Genomic DNA, 17,562 nt, shown 5'->3' on the forward strand with positions numbered 1-17,562 from the left:
GATGGAGAGAGGCCCGCGCACCGCGATGAAGAGTGGTCCCCACTTGCCGCAACTAGAGAAAGCCCTCACACAGAAACGAAGACTCAACACAGTCATGAATAAATAAATAAATAAATAAAAGAACGTGAATTTCTAAAAAAAAAAAAAAAATTAATTATGAATGGTACAACTTCAGGTTTTTTTAGGAGAGTAATCCTTCCTGGAATTCCTCACATCATGTTGTTACATATCTGTAATTTACTTTATTTTTTTCTTTTTAAGAACTCTTTATTATTTTCAGATGATCTTTTTAAATCAACATAACAGCATCTCAACTCTCACTAAAGATACAAGTAAAAGGATTTTTTAAAGTCCCTCCCTACTTCCTGAAAATATTTCTTTTGCTGGGTGTTATTTGTGCTGAATGTTCAGATTGGTCCTTCAGTCCCTCTCTTCGAATCGCTAAGTCTTTTCACAATATCAGCAGCTTTTCACCATTTACTCATGCTTTTTTTTTAAACTTTTTATTTACATTGGAGTATAGCCGATTAACAATGTTGTGATAGTTCAGGTGTACAGCAAAGGGACTCAGCTGTACATATGCGTGTATCCATCCTCCCCCAAACTCCCCTCCCATCTAGGCTGCCACATAACATTGAGCAGAGTTCCCTGTGCTGTACAGTAGGTCCTTGTTGGTTATCCATTTTAAATATAGCATGTACATGTCAATCCCCAACTCCCTGACTATCCCTTCCTCCCTTCCTTCCCCTGTGGCAACCATAAGTTCATTCTTTAAGTCTGTGAGTCTGTTTCTGTTTTGTAAATAGGTTCATTTGTATCATTTCTTTTTTAGATTCCTCATATAAGGGATATCATACGATATTTCTCTTTCTCTGTCTGACTTACTTCACTCAGTATGACAATCTCTAGGTCCATCCATGTTGCTGCAAATGGCATTATTTCATTCTTTTTAATGGCTGAGTAATATTCCATTGTATATATATACCACATCTTCTTTATCAGTTCCTCTGTTGATGGACATTTAGGTTGCTTCCATGTCTTGGCTACTGTAAACAGTGCTGCAATGAACATTGAGGTGCATGTATCCTTTAGGGCCATGTTTTTCTCCAAATATATGCCCAGGAATGGGATTGCAGGGTCATATGGTAGCTCTATTTTTAGTTTTTTAAGGAACTTCCATACTGTTCTCCATAGTAGCTGTACTGGTCTACATTCCCACCAACAGTGTAGGAGAGTTCCCTTTTCTCCACACCCTCTCCAGCATTTATTGTTTGTGGATTTTTTGATGATAGCCATTTTGACTGGTGTGAGGTGATATCTCACTGTAGTTTTGATTTGCATTTCTCTAATAATTGGTGAGGTTGAACATCTTTTAATGTGCTTCTTGGCCATCTGTATGTTTTCTTTGGAGAAATGTGTATTTAGGTCTTCTGCCCATTTTTTGATTGGGTTGTTTGTTTTGATGATATTAAGCCTCATGAGCTGTTTGTAAATTTTGGAGACCAATCCCTTGTTGGTCACGTCATTTGCAAATAGTTTCTACCAGTCTGTAGGTTTTCTTTTAGTTTTGTTTATGGTTTCCTTTGCTGTGCAAAAGATTTTGAGTTTAATTAGGTCCCATTTGTTTATTTTTATTTTTATTTCCATTATTCTGGGAGACAGATCGAAAAAGATATTGCTGTGATTTATGTCAGAGAGTGTTCTGCCTATGTTTTACTCTAGGAGTTTTATAGTGTCCAGTCTCACATTTAGGTCTTTAATCCATTTTGAGCTTATTTTTATGTATGGTGTTAAAGAATGATCTAATTTCATTTTTTTACTTGTAGCTGTCCAGTTTTCCCAGCAACATCTGTTGAAGAGACTGTCTTTCCACCATTGTGTAGTCTTGCCTCCTTTGTCATAGATTAATTGGCCATAGGTGCATGGGTTTATTTCTCGGCTTTCTATCCTGTCCCATTGATCTATATTTCTGTTTTTGTGCCATTACCATACTGTTTTGATGACTACAGCTTTGTAGTATAGTCTGAAGTCAGGGAGCCTGACTCCTCCAGCTCTGTTTTTCTTTCTCAAGACTGCTTTGGCTATTCGGGGTCTTTTGTGTCTCCATACAAATTTTAAGATTTTTTTGTTCTACTTCTGTGAAAAATGCCATTGGTATTTTGATAGGGATTGCATTGAATCTGTAGATTGCCTTGGGTAGTGTAGTAATTTTGACAATATTGATTCTTCCAATCCATTAACATGGTATATCTTTCCATCTGTTAGTGTCTTATTTGATTTCTTTCACCAGCATCTTATACTTTTTGGAGTGCCGGTCTCTTGTCTCTTTAGATAGGTTTATTCCTAGGTATTTTATTCTTTCTGATGCAGTGGTAAATGGGGTTGCTTCTTGAATTTCTTTCTGATCTTTTGTTGATAGTGTATAGAAATGCAGCAGATTTCTGTGTATTAATTTTGTAACCTGCAACTTTACCAAATTTATTGATGAGCTCTAATAGTTTTCTGGAGGCATCTTTAGGATTTTCCATGTAAAGGATCATGTCATCTGCAAACAGTGACAGTTTAACTTCCTCTTTTCCAATGTGGATTCCTTTTATTTCTTTTTCATCTATGATTGCTATAGCTAGGACTTCCAAAACTATGTTGAATAAAAGTGGCAGAAGTGGACATCCCTGTTTTGTTCCTGATCTTAGAGGAAATGCATTCAGCTTTTCACCATTGAGTATGATGTTAGCTGTAGGTTTGTCATATATGGCCTTTATTATGTTGAGGTATGTTTCCTCTATGCCCACTTTCTGGAGAGTTTTTATCATAAATGGTCATTGAATTTTGTCAGAAGCTTTTTTTGCGTCTATTGAGTGATCATATGGTGGGGTTTTTTTTGAATTTTTGAATTTTATTTTATTTATTTTTTTATACAGCAGGTTCTTATTAGTTGTCTATTTTATACATATTAGTGTATATAAGTCAATCCCAATCTCCCAATTCATCCCACCACCAGATGATCATATGGTTTTTATTCTTCAATTTGTTAATGTGGTGTATCACACTGATTGATTTGTGGATATTGAAAAATCCTGACATCCCTGGGAGAAATCCCTATTGATCATGGTGTATGATCCTTTTAATGCATTGTTGGATTTGGATTGCTAGTATTTTGCTGAAGGTTTTTGCATCTATATTCATCAATGATATTGGTGTGTAATTTTCTTTTTTTGTGGTATCTTTGTCTAGTTTTGGTATCAGTGTGATGGTGGCCTCATAGAATGAACTTGGGAGTTTTCCTTCCTCTGCAGTTTTTGGGAACAGTTTCAGAAGGATAGGTGTTACCTCTTCCCTAATGTTTGATAGAATTCTCCTGTGAAGCCATCAGGTCCTGGACCTTTGTTTGTCAGGAGTTTTTTAATCACAGTTTTCAATTTCAGTGCTTGTGATTGGCCTGTTTATATTTTCTATTTCTTCCTGGTTCAGTCTTTGGAGACTGTACCTTTCTGAGAATTTGTCCATTTCTTCCAGGTTGTCCATTTTATTGACATATAGTTGCTTGTAGTATTCTCTTATGATCCTTTGTATTTCTGTGGTGTCAGTTGTAGCTTCTTCTTTTTCATTTCTAACTTTATTGATTTGAGTCCTCTCCCTTTTTTTCTTTATGAGTCTGGCTAATGGTTTATCAATTTTGTTTATCTTTTCAAAGAACCAACTTTTAGTTTCCTTGATCTTTGCTATTGTTTTCTTTCTCTCTATTTCATTTATTTCTGTGCTGATCTTTATGATTTCTTTCCTTCTACTAACTTTAGGTTTTGTTTGTTCTTCTTTCTCTAGTTACTTTAGGTGTAAGTTTAGGTTGTTTATGTGAGATTTTTCTTGTATCCTGAGGTAAGATTGTACTGCTGTAAACTTCCCTCTTAAAATTGCTTTTGCTGCATCCCACAGGTTTTGGATCATTTTCATTCATCTGTAGGTATTTTTTTATTTCCTCTTTAATTTCTTCAGTGATCCATTGGTTGCTTAGTAGCATATTGTTTAGCTTCCATGTGTTTGTGTTTTTTATAGTTTTTTTCTTGTAGTTTATTTCTAATCTCATAGTGTTGTGATCAGAAAAGATGCTTCATATGATTTCAGTTTTCTTAAATTTACCAAGGCTTGATTTGTGATCCAAGTTATGATCTATCCTGGAGAATGATCCATGTGCATGTGAGAAGAAAGTGTAATCTGCTGTTTCGGATGGAATGACCTATAAATATCAATTAAATCTATCTGGTTTATTGTGTCATTTAAAGCTTTTGTTTCCTTATTAATTTTCTGTCTGGATAATCTGTCCATTGGTGTAAGTGAGGTGTTAAAGTCCCCCACTATAATTATGTTACTGTCGATTTCCTCTTTTATAGCTGTTAGCAGTTGCCTTATGTATTGAGGTGCTCCTATGTTGGATGTCATATATATTTATAATTTTTCTTTCTTCTCCTTGGATTGATCCCTTGATCATTTTGTAGTGTCCTTCCTTGTCTCTTGTAACAGTCTTTATTTTAAAGTCTATTTTGTCTGATATGAGTATTGCTACTACAGATTTCTTTTGATTTCCATTTGCATGGAATATCTTTTTCCATCCCCTCACTTTCAATCTGTGTGTGTCCCTAGGTCTGAAGTGGGTCTATTGTAGACAGCATATATACCAGTCTTGTTTTTGTATCCATTCAGCTAGCCTGTGTCTTTTGGTTGGACCATTTAATCCTTTCACGTTTAAGGTAATTATTGATATGTATGTTTGTATTACCATTTTCTTAATTGTTTTGTGTTTGTTTTTGTAGGTTCTTATCTTCTCTTGTGTTTCCCACTTAGAGAAGTTCCTTTAGCACTTGTTGTAGAGCTGGTTTGGTGGTGCTGAATTCTCTTAGCTTTTGCTTGTATGTAAAGCTTTTGATTTCTCCATTGAATCTGAATGAGATCCTTGCTGGATAGAGTAATCTTGGTTGTAGCTTCTTCCCTTTCATCACTTTAAATATATCGTGCCACTCCCTTCTGGCTTGTAGAGTTTCTGCTGAGAAATCAGGTGATAACCTTATGGGAGTTTCCTTGTATGTTATTTGTTGTTTTTCCCTTGTTGCTTTTAATATTTTTTCTTTGTCTTTAATTTTTGTCAATTTGATTACTATGTGTCTCAGCATGTTCGTCCTTGGGTTTTTCCTGCCTGGGACTATCTGTGCTTCCTGGACTTGGCTGACTGTTTCATTTCCCACATTAGAGAAGTTTTCAGCTATTGTCTCTTCAGATATTTTCTCGGGTCCTTTCACTCTGTCTTCTCCTTCTGGGACCCCTATAATGCGAATGTCTGTGCATTTAATGTTGTCCCAGAGGTCTCTTAGGCTGTCTTCATTTCTTTTCATTCTTTTTTCTTTATTCTGTTCTGCAGCAGTGATTTCCACCATTCTGTCTTCCAGGTCACTTATCCGTTCTTCTGCCTCAGTTATTCTGCTATTGATTCCTTCTAGTGTATTTTTCATTTCAGTTATTGTATTGTTCATCTCTGTTTTTTTGTTCTTTAATTCTTCTAGGTCTTTGTTAAACATTTCTTGCATCTTCTCGATCATTGCCTCCATTCTTTTTCCAAGGTCCTGGATCATCTTCACTATCATTATTCTGAACTTTTTTTCTGGAAGGTTGCCTATCTCCACTTCATTTCATTGTTTTTCTGGGGTTTTATCTTGTTCCTTCATCTGGTACGTAGTCCTCTGCCTTTTCACTTTGTCTACCTTTCTGTGAATGTGGTTTTCGTTCCCCAGGCTGCAGGGTTGTAGCTCTTCTTGCTTCTGCTGTCTGCCCTCTGATGGATGAGGCTATCTAAGAGGCTTGTGCAAGCTTCCTCTTGGGAGGGACTGGTGGTGGGTAGAGCTGGGTGTTGCTCTGGTGGGCAGAGCTCAGTAAAACTTTAATCCACTTCTCTGCTGATGGGTGGGGCTGAGTTCCCTCCCTGTTGGTTGTTTGGCCTGAGGCGACCCAGCACTGAAGGGTACAGGCTCTTTGGTGGGGCTAATGGCGGACTCTGGGAAGGCTCAAGCCAAGGAGTTCTTCCCAGAACTTCTGCTGCCAGTGTCCTTGTCCCCATGGTGAGCCACAGCCATCCCCCGTGGTGAGCCACAGCCACCCCCCACCTCTGCAGGAGACCCTTCAACACTAGCAGGTAGGTCTGGTTCAGTCTTCTATGGGGTCACTGCTCCTTTCCCCTGGGTCCTGATGCACACACAATTTGTGTGTGCCCTCGAAGAGTGGAGTCTTTGTTTCCCCCAGTCCTGTCAAAGTTCTGCAATCAAATCCCGCTAGGCTTCAAAGTCTGATTCTCTGGGGATTCCTCCTCCCATTGCCGGACCCCCAGGTTGGGAAGCCTGACAACGTGGGGCTCAGAACCTGCACTCCAGTGGGTGGACTTCTGTGGTATAATTGTTCTCCAGTTTGTGAATCACCCACCCAGCGGTTATGGGGTTTGATTTTATTGTGATTGCGCCCTTCCTACTGTCTCACTGTGGCTTCTCCTTTGCCTTTTGATGTGTGGTATCTTTTTTGATGAGTTCCAGTGCCTTCCTGCCAATGATTGTTCAACAGTTAGTTGTGATTCTGGTGCCCTTGCAAGAGGGAGTGAGCGCATGCCCTTGTACTCCACCATGTTGAACCAGTCTCTACACATTGAATCTTTATTTCCATTTCTTCACTCTCTCATAATTCAGGCACAGTGGGAAAAGTGTGTTTCCTTTTGTTTTAAGGATGCACAATTAATTTTCCTGTTTATTCAAACTGACCACTTCTTGGTGGTCTCTGGCTTACATATTTCAAATGCTGGAAAATTGTATGAAACAAGACCTATTTCATGGTCTGACTAAAGTCAGTGTCAATAATGTCAATTTTTAAATTAACATTTTTGGATCCACATTTTGTGATTTATCCAGACTCCTAAATCTTTTTCCACTTCTATGTTTTGTGAATGTGTATTTACCATTTGTACAAGGTGCTACAGTGATCCCTTATCTCACATTTGAAGGTCTAGGAATGAACATATGGTCCCAAATAATCCAGTACTCCTAGTATCATTAGTAAGAAAGCATAAATGATTCCCAGATATCCACATAGTTTGATTAATTAGGCTCAGAATTAGAGACTCTCCAAGTTGAGAGGGATGTTAAAGATCCTTCCAGCCAACTGTCCTTGTCAAGAGTCAGCCAGGTTCTGCTCACAGTCTGGCACTTGTCACTGGCAAAAATGCTCTTTTCCCAGAGACAGTTTATTCCAGTTTGAAGCAGCTTTAACTGCCAGACAGTTCTTATTTAAGGAGAAATTCTTCTCCTTGTGACTTCCACTAGGCTCTTTTTCTATGGTTTCTTTAGTATCATGATGAATACATCAGTTTTTCTTTTACTTATTAGCCCTTTAAATATTTGAAAGTAGTTTTCATGCCCCCATCACAGCTTTAAAATGAACACTTATAGACAAATATCTTTATTGAAGAACACAGAAAGAACTCTTTAACTTTTCTTCTGTTTATGTTTTTTTACATCTGACTTATAAAACATCATATATAAAATGTTTTTTAAACTTTTATTAACTTTTTACATAAATCATCTGAGCTTTAGTAGAAGTATTTGAAAATTACAGATAGATATCTTACTATGAGTATGCCCAGAAACAGATGAAACAAGGATTTGAGTGTAAGCAGATTATTTCAGAAATGCAGAATACTTATGGGAATGGAGGAGTAATATAACAAAGAGAATCCAACCAGTGAGGGTGTGTTATTAAGCCAGATATCACAGTGGGCTACTAAAGAGAAATCTCATGGAGAAATACTGAGAAATGCTGTAAAAAAAATGCCTCAGAATGAGGTCACCTCAAGGGTGAGCTACTACCTCAGCATTTTCAGCCCACTGCCAGACAAGCTGTCTTCCACAGTTCTGGAATAAAAAGCTGTCAGACACAGAGGAAGCCATTAGAAGTTGGCTGCAGTACTACATGGGACACTGGCAGCATCTGGGATAATAATCAAAATAATTATAACTATAATTATTAATGAATAAAATTTTGATGTAATTCTATTCAGAATTTTTCTATATATATATATATATATTTATATGACTATAAGTTATCATAAATAAGGTCATTCTGGACTTCCGTGGTGGTGCAGTGGTTAAGAATACACCTGCCACTGCAGGGGACACGGGAAAGATCCCTGGTCTGGGAAGATCCCACATGCCGCAGAGCAACTTAAACCTGTGTGCCACAACTACTGAGCCTGCACTCTAGAGCCTCCAGCCACAACTACTGAAGCCCGCATGCCCTAGAGCCCACGACCCCAACTACGGAGCCCATGCACCACAACTACCGAAGCCTGCGTGCTCTAGCGCCCACGTGCCGCAACTACTGAGCCCGTGTGCTGCAACTACTGAAGCCTGTGCACCTAGAGCCTGTGCTCTGCAACAAGAGAAGCCACCGCAACGAGAAGCCTGCACGCCTCAACAAAGAGTAGTCCCCACTCGCCTCAACTAGAGAAAGCCCACAAACAGCAACTAAGACCCAACGCAGACAAAAATAATAATAATAAGGTATTCTACAATATTAACTTGCAGCCTGCTTTGACACTTACTAATACCATACATCACATCTTTCTATGTCAATAAATATAAATCTACTCATGTCATCACTAATTATGATATACTATACCATGACTTATTAAACTAATTCTCTAGTTGGACACTTAGTTTGGTTCCAGGTTTTTGCTGTTCTTCAGGGAGATGCTTTATTTCAGTCTCATTTGAACATTGAATTTATACTTGGTTCAGTTGCCACTCAACTATATGTTTATTATGATAATGTGCTTAAAAGATATAAACAGTGTGAGAAAGAACGCTGTGTATTCAAATGCCAGTGATTCATACTTGCTTTGCAGTTTAGGAATATTACTTAATTCAGATAAGTTTGAATTCAAAATACTGTATTATGTCTTGTGATTATATCACAAGATACAGCCATTTAGGTTACAGAGATTCAACTTCATGTGTTTCACTTAACACCACTACCACAACTTAGGATCCATTTCTTTATATTTATGAAGATTAATTTGGATTTGACCTGAGTACCACCAGTTCAGAGCCATCACGGCTTCCCATGTGTGGTTGTATAGTTGGAGTACTTTCTTTTCTCCTCAGAACCCTTGTTGTCTGTTAGTTTATAGCAGTGCTAAATTATGCATCATATCCTCATGATCTCAACTTGTTCAGTGGGTATGATATTGTCTTAAGTTAGGTTTTCTGAGAAACAGACTGAGATGGAGATGTGCATGTGGGAGGTTTAAAGGAGTGTAGTCTCAGAAACATTCTGAGAAACATAACTTCACTTCATCTAGAGACAGCTTATCCTGGATTCTGGTTACTCTTTTTTTTTTCCTGGAGAAATTTACAACAGGGTTAGTATGAAAAATTCCAAATCATGACATTGCATTTGACCTTGAAACTCATCATGTCTCTCCTTTTCCACAGATCCTATATCCCCTTAACATTCAACTAGCCCTTCTGCTGGGCTAGGTGGCTTGTCTGGTGGGGCTATCCAGACTCTCTTCCTTGAGGGATCTAAGTCCTGAGTTACCATGTCTGTCGTAGGCTGTGGATGCTTAGGCTTTGTCCATTTGCTATCAAAATTGCCTAGGGAAGTTATCAAGGGGCATTCCAGTGGACCAGCTAAGTGCAGAATAGTCTTCCTTCCCCCGCATCGTGTAACGGAATTCTACCTCATCCAAGTCAATTACCCCGCCAGTACAGGGACTCTTTTCCTTGACAGCCAGCTTCTTGGCACAAGGAATCCAAAATGAGCAGGCAGTAGCCTCATAGTAAAATTTAATGAGACTGTTATGACTGTGTTCCTATTTGGAAGCATTTCCCCTATGCAAACTAGAACCTCTAGGCCTGCAGAGCATGAAGTTGCAGTGACAGAAATCACTTGGGGCGCTAGTAGAGAAAGCTACTCCTACTTCCACAACCTGGGTTCCCAGGTTTGGAAAATATCCCCATACAATGGCTATTGATTTGTGTGAACCCTATCCTGAAGAATCATGCCCATGCATATGTGATGCTGTGCTTTCATAAGTCTGTTCTACTTCTCTATCAGGCCTGCAGGTTTGGAGGGATACAGTATGTGATAGGACCAGTGACTCTCATGGTTCTGGGTCCATCACCACATCTCTTTTGTAAAAATGCTCACTTCATCTGAGACAGTGATCCTTTGTATAGTGGTATTGTCTGAGGCACTTTGGGCAGGAAAATTAAACCCATACCTGAAATAGATCTCAATATTAATTTGGAGGGGATGTCTCAGCAAGCCCCAGACTCTAAAAACTTCACTCACATGGGTAGGCCTGAATTTTCGTAGGGTTTGTCTCCTATACTCTGGAGTGCATGTGTCTTACCAAGGTATACAGAGTACTTGCCAGTTTCTTATGCAGTAAGTTCAACTAACATGAAATCTCTAATGTCATAGAACAGTGTCGTGTTCCATGGGAAATCCAGATGGTCCAGGTATTTTCCACTATGTTTTAATGGAGTATAGGAGAGTTAACCCTGGAGCAAGACCATTAATGTATACTATTGTCCATTCCATGTAAAAGCAAAGTGCTTAATCTCCTTCTGCTTCTAGGTATTGAAAACAACACATTTGTCAGATTAATAGCCACATACCACTTATTAAGGGCTGTGCTAATCTGCTATAACAATGATATCACATCCATTACAGTAGCTACAATTAGGATTGCTACTTAGTTAAATTCAAGATATTATCCTCCTTGTATTTTAGAGGCCAGACAGGGCAGTTACAGATGAATATAAAGGGTACCTTCAAGGGGAGTGCTAACCTTCTCTACTTTCATACAACACTACCCACTGGCATTTTTCACAGAACTAGAACAAAAAATTTCACAATTTGTATGGAAACACAAAAGACCCCGTATAGCCAAAGCAATCTTGTGAAAGAAAAATGGAGCTGGAGGAATCAGGCTCCCTGACTTCAGACTATACTACAAAGCTACAGTAATCAAGACAGTATGGTACTGGCACAAAAACAGAAATATAGATAAATGGAACAGGATAGAAAGCCCAGAGTTAAACCCACTCACATATGGTCACCTTATCTTTGATAAAGGAGGCAAGAATATACAGTGGAGAAAAGACAGCCTCTTCAATAAGTGGTGCTGGGAAAACTGGACAGCTACATGTAAAAGAATGAAATTAGAACACTCCCTACCACCATACACAACAATAAACTCAAAATGGATTAAAGACCTAAATGTAAGGCCAGACACCATCAAACTCTTAGAGGAAAACATAGGCAGAACACTCTATGACATAAATTACAGCAAGATCCTTTTTGACCCACCTCCTAGAGAAATGGAAATAAAAACACAAATAAACAAATGGGACCTAATGAAACTTAAAAGCTTTTGCACAGCAAAGGAAACCATAAACAAGACGAAAAGACAACCCTCAGAATGGGAGAAGATATTTGCAAATGAAGCAACTGACAAAGGATTAATCTCCAAAACATACAAGCAACTCACGCAGCTCAATATCAAAAAAACAAACAACCCAATCCAAAAATGGGCAGAAGACCTAAATAGACATTTCTCCAAAGAAGATATACAGATTGCCAACAAACACATGAAAGAATGCTCAACATCATTAATCATTAGAGAAATGCAAATCAAAACTACAATGAGATATCATCTCACACCCATCAGAATGGTCATCATCAAAAAATCTACAAACAATAAATGCTGGAGAGGGTGTGGAGAAAAGGGAACCCTCTTGTACTGTTAGTGAGAATGTAAATTGATATAGCCACTGTGGAGAACAGTATGGAGGTTCCTTAAAAAACTAAAAATAGAACTACCATATGACCCAGCAATCCCACTGCTGGGCATATGCCCTGAGAAAACCATAATTCAAAAAGAGTCATGTACCAAAATGTTCATTGCAGCTCTATTTACAATAGCCAGGACATGGAAGCAACCTAAGTGTCCATCAGCAGATGAATGGGTAAAGAAGATGTGGCATATATACACAATGGAATATTACTCAGCCATAAAAAGGAACGAAACTGAATAATTTGTATTGAGGTGGATGGACCTAGAGACCGTCACACAGAGTGAAGTAAGTCAGAAAGAGAAAAACAAATACCATATGCTAACACATAAATATGGAATCTAAAAAAAAAAGAAAATGGTCAGAAGAACCTAGGGGCAAGACGGGAATAAAAATGCAGACCTACTAGAGAATGGACTTGAGGATATGGGGAGGGGGAAGGGTAATCTGGGACAAAGTGAGAGAGTGGCATGGACATATATACACTACCAAACGTAAAATAGATAGCTAGTGGGAAGCAGCCGCATAGCACAGGGAGATCAGCTCGGTGCTTTGTGATCACCTAGAGGGGAGGGATAGGGAGGGTGGGAAGGAGGGAGATGCAAGAGGGAAGAGATATGGGGACATATGTATATGTATAACTGATTCACTTCGTTATAAAGCAGAAACTGACACACCATTGTAAAGCAATTATACTCTAATAAAGATGTTTAAAACAAAAAAAACAAAAAACAAAACCAGAAAAGAAAATGGGTACCTTCAAGCCTTCATCATTTAAGTCTTTGAGGATGGTACTAATCTCTGCCATTCCCACTAGAGCGGTATTGTTTTTGATTTTACAGTCTTCCAAGGATGGGGAGGGCAATATCAGGGGTTTCCGCTTGGCCTTTTCTATTATAATGGTTTTTCTTTCATAGGTCAGGAAACCAGTGTGAGGGTTCTGCCAATTGCTGAGAATGTCCACTCCAATTATGTGTTTAGATACCAGGGAAATGACCATTAGATCATTTTATATTTATTTTTATTCTTGGAACCAATGGAGGCACTATGAGATGGACTTGGGCCAAGATTCCTTTTTTTTTTTAAAGAATTTCACTTTATTTATTTATTTATTTTTTGGCTGTGTTGGGTCTTCGTTTCTGTGCGAGGGCTTTCTCTAGTTGCGGCAAGCGGGGGCCACTCTTCATCGCGGTGCGCGGGCCTCTCACTATCGCAGCCTCTCGTTGCGGGGCACAGGCTCCAGACGCGCAAGCTCAGTAGTTGTGGCACACGGGCTTAGTTGCTCCGTGGCATGTGGGATCTTCCCAGACCAGGGCTTGAACCCGTGTCCCCTGCATTGGCAGGCAGATTCTCAACCACTGCGCCACCAGGGAAGCCCAAGATTCCATTTTTTATCTCATTTCCTTACTCTAACAGAATTCTATTCCTTATTCTAACAGAGGTGTTGTGATAACATTTTGGGCCATGGGGTATTCAACTCTGTTCATTCAGACCTTACATCCAACATCCCTCAAAAACTTGTATGTATTCCCTTTCCTCAGTTACCTGAGAAAAGTCTTTGTGGGGGAGGACTGGGGAATCACTGTGGTACACATTTGCTGTTGTATTGCAGTGTCCTTCTTCAAGGGATCTGGCCTCCCTAATTGATGGGTTCTGAGTCTGAGAACTGTCTTAGATCTGGAAACTAGATAAGGGATTATTTCTTCCTACTGGGGCAGCTGACCCCAATCTTTTGCTGATCCAGTAATATATGTCCCTGATTGATTGTTTATAGTGAGTAATACTTTGTTGGATCCCTATCTAGCTCCTGGATACATCATGTTCTATAAATTACTGTGGGTTGGGCTTCCCTAGTTGCCTTGCTACCCAAGAGAATAATTACACCCACCTTGCTTCTGACAGTTAGGTGCTGCCACCTGGCCTCTGCTATTCCAGGATTATACCATCACTATTAGGGAGCCTAGTTGTGTTACAAAATTTCTTACTGTCAGCCTCTTCTTACAGAGAACAGGCACTACTGAGCATCTCCCTGCTGCTGCAGCCCGTCTTCACCATTGCATTTTGTATTGCTTTGGTAAATAGCATGTCTTCAGGGCCATACCAGGCAATATAATTAGCTGTTGAATTTTCCACTTCATTTAACATAGGCCGTTGCTTTTTCAAAGCTTCTAGAGAACCATCCGAGAAACTTACTAGAACTGGATGTCAAGATCCTCGCCAGGGTGTTAATTCCAATGTTATAGGAGAGTGCCTCTATATCAACAGACTCTTCTTCAGTCTGCTTTGTATTCTGTTCCCTGTGATTCAGCATCCTCAGCATCTACTTCCATGGATATGGTCCCGGTTTTTGGTCACTGTATGTTATTGAGATGCTACAGCTCATCTGTTGCTCATTTCTCTTCTGCCTTAGCAAACCCGACACTCCCTAATTATGTTGAGATTTTACTCCAGTTGTTGATCTGGACATAAGTTGGTGGCAGATCCCAAGAAGGGTAAGCATTGTTTTGTAAGTCGCCTGTCTATTTGAAACATCTGCATATTCTTCAAGCAGAGCAGTGCTCATCTTCTAACAAGAATGAATGGGGCATATCTGTAGGCTCAGAGGGTTCAGATATACCAGGGGTTCAAAGTTCTCAGCTGGATCTACCCAGAATCCTTAACTCAAGTCTCAGGGTCTCATTCTTTCCATATCAGGGCCCTGATTTTGGCATAGGAAACTTTCTAGGGTTGAAAATGCAATATTTTCTAAAATTCTGCTACTCTTAAGATGAGGTCCTCAACCAATGATGACTTCTTTAAGTGCTACCTAAGAGGATCTTCAGTATTCACACTTTGCTTTGAATTGATGAGTGGTCATCTTTAGCCTATCATTTTCTTTTTTCACTTCAAAACGTTGATGGTGTTCAGCAACAACTAGGCAATTCCACAATCCTTGTAACTACTACTTCTCCCGTACCTCTCAAATGCCAGAGATATTGAACAAGCCGGTGCATCTTCATCCAGATCGTATCCCAATTAGCCACAATTGGGAAGCCTTAATGATTTTACTGCTTCAGGATACCAGGACTACCAATACTCTACCTACCCACAGTGGTGAGCTCCTCATTGGCAGCTGGCCAGCAGGTGATTCAGCTCGTGAATACCATCCTTAGAGTCCACGTCTTAGCCCATTCCTAACACATTCTGAGGTTCTCTAGGATCAGAAGCTGAGACAAGGATTCAGATGCAGGTGATTTATTGAGGGAGTGTACTTCCGGAAGAAACTTAAAAGAGGTAGAAGGGCAGTGCTCTGGTGTATTTAAAATGGTTCCTTTTCCTCCCCCCCTGAAGGAAGACCAAGGGGATTTCCCTCCAGTATATACTGTGGGAATCTGGTCAGACTCCTAGAGGTAAATCTCACAGTATGTGGGTACCCTCCATGACTGAATTTCTTTGGAGTTTTTAACTCTCAGAGTTGTCTGTACTGAGCCTCCAGCAATTTGTCAATTACTGTTCTGTTTTTCCTACCCAGGCACTGGTTCCTGTGGTATTTCCAGTTGTGAGTATCTGCTCTGCTATGTGCTTAACAATACAAATGATGACGCATTTTTACTGAGTCGGGGCAGAGATTTCAGCATTTTCGAAAGAACACTTACACCTAAAATTGTGCTCTTCCGTGGCTATTTGGGATAATCACGTGGAAAATCATTATAAATGATGCATGTTGAAGCAAGGGGCTACCAGAATTCTGTGACTTTTAGGTTAGCTTGGAGGAAACCTGAACCCATTCTGAAAACCAACCAGCGATCAGTACTAAAATAGCATGTAAGTCCTGTGGAAACGTTTTGAACAACTATCATGAGTACAAAACAATCTAAAGATTTGAATTTCAACACAATCACTGTTTATAAATGTGTATTTTAAATCATATGTTAACAAAGAACAGTTTCTTCTAACATCAAAAAAGAGTAGACTATTTAATTTTGACTCTTTAATGGAATAAAAAAATAGAAGAAATATAGCTCAGTTTTACAAATTTAGCCTTTAGGACATTAAATAGATTAGATTTCTATGGATACAATAACATAGAAGTTCATGGCAAAGTTTTCAAATGTAATAAAATCTGTTGGATTTTTCTATAATAAATACGAGTTAAAAAAAAAGAGAGAAGGAAGCAGGATAGGGAAGGGGAAAGAGCATGCAATGATGCGGTCGCAGGTTAAGTCTGACTTAAGAATGGGGCTGGGTCCTCTGGAATATAAATCACACTGACAGTTTTCCCAACTTGAGGCAAGAGGGCCAGGCTTTTAGACTTTTAGGTCAGTCATTTACTAACACCCCAGCCACTAACCTATGCACCTGGAATGCTTCTTTTGTACTTTGAGCAATAAGTAGAAATTTGGAAAAATTTTTTTAAAAGTGGCCTCATGCTGTTTACTTTCTTCCAAGATTTCCTGGTTAATTTTATTGGGGAGTAATACAAAAACCAAAAGTCTTTAGTCCCTTAAATGTTCCCATTGCTCAAGCAGCAAAATAACAATAATAATAATATTTGAGCAGCAAAGTAACAATAATAATAATTATTATTTTAAGAATTGATGTAAAATGTGAGTCTGTGAAAGGAAGTGAGAATATGCAAAAGAAAAATTAATATAAAGTATATAAAAAGATAATCATAATTATAAAAATGTTCACTTTAATAGGAAATCTTTAATGTTAATTCTAGGTACACAGGAGAGTTACTGGTAGGCAAAAATGCTGATAATTTTAGAGGCAGAGGTGGAAAAGATAGTTCTTTTTTAAAAAAGTTATGGGTTCATATTGATCTTCTCAATTTATCACATATGCCGATACCCAACTTTTTTTATCAACTATTTTTTTTTTGGCAAGTGAGGTTTTCTATTACACTGACATAGATTTAATTTCATGCCGACCCCTGTGATGAAGCCCAGAGTCTAGAATTTTAAAAGTTTAAACATGAACTTTCAACTCAGTACTAAAATACCACTCCTTCCCCTTTTCTTGGTGCTATTATTGATGGTCACTACTCTTGTGGCCCTATAAAAATAATAGCTAATAATATGCAAGGAACTCTTCTAACACTTCATATTATTGCTGTCACATTTTACAGTAACCTTATGAAATAGGAAGTATTGTTATCCTCATTTTTCAGTTTAGAAAACTAAGGCTCAGAGAGGTTAAGTGTAATTGTCACATACCTAGTAAACAAATGAGCCACATGACCACCTCTGCTCATTTTAGAAAATGAATTTCATGGTAGGTGGTTTTAAAAAATAAAAATGTTAAGAATAATTTTCTTTTCTGTGGTTGTCTGTTTTACTTGAAACAGCAATCTTCCATCTACCCATCTGTGGTCAAGGAAGGAAGTAGGGACAAATATTATGGTTCAGAACATTCAGTATTTTATTAAAGAGAAAGAAAAGAGAAGCTCTGTGTGCTGGAGAAAAGTTGGTGTTGCGGTTAGGGGTGGCAGAAATAAACACACCTAAACACTGGTCCAGTGCAATGAGTTCCTAAAGAGATAGTAAATTACTTTTTAAAAAGCCTCTGTACAAGAAAAATAAACAAGAGTTTACATTGGACTGAAATACTCTCCTCAGGGACAAATGTGGCTTTCTTAAGGATTTGGGGGTATGTCATAGTTAAATAATTCAGAAACAATTAAATGTAATTA

The 17,562-nt window shown here is 38.6% G+C and overlaps 1 protein-coding gene and 1 pseudogene across 5 annotated transcripts in view; one reads left to right on the plus strand and one right to left on the minus strand.

The window, feature by feature from the left end:
• Positions 1-17,562, plus strand: part of TEX9 (testis expressed 9) — a 227,406-nt gene that overhangs the window by 96,278 nt on the left and 113,566 nt on the right. The gene's annotated exons all lie outside the window — the stretch shown is intronic.
• LOC137752706 (U6atac minor spliceosomal RNA) lies at positions 10,853-10,904 on the minus strand (annotated as a pseudogene).

Source organism: Eschrichtius robustus, chromosome 1 (assembly GCF_028021215.1).
Source record: "Eschrichtius robustus isolate mEscRob2 chromosome 1, mEscRob2.pri, whole genome shotgun sequence".
Classification (NCBI taxonomy): domain Eukaryota; kingdom Metazoa; phylum Chordata; class Mammalia; order Artiodactyla; family Eschrichtiidae; genus Eschrichtius; species Eschrichtius robustus.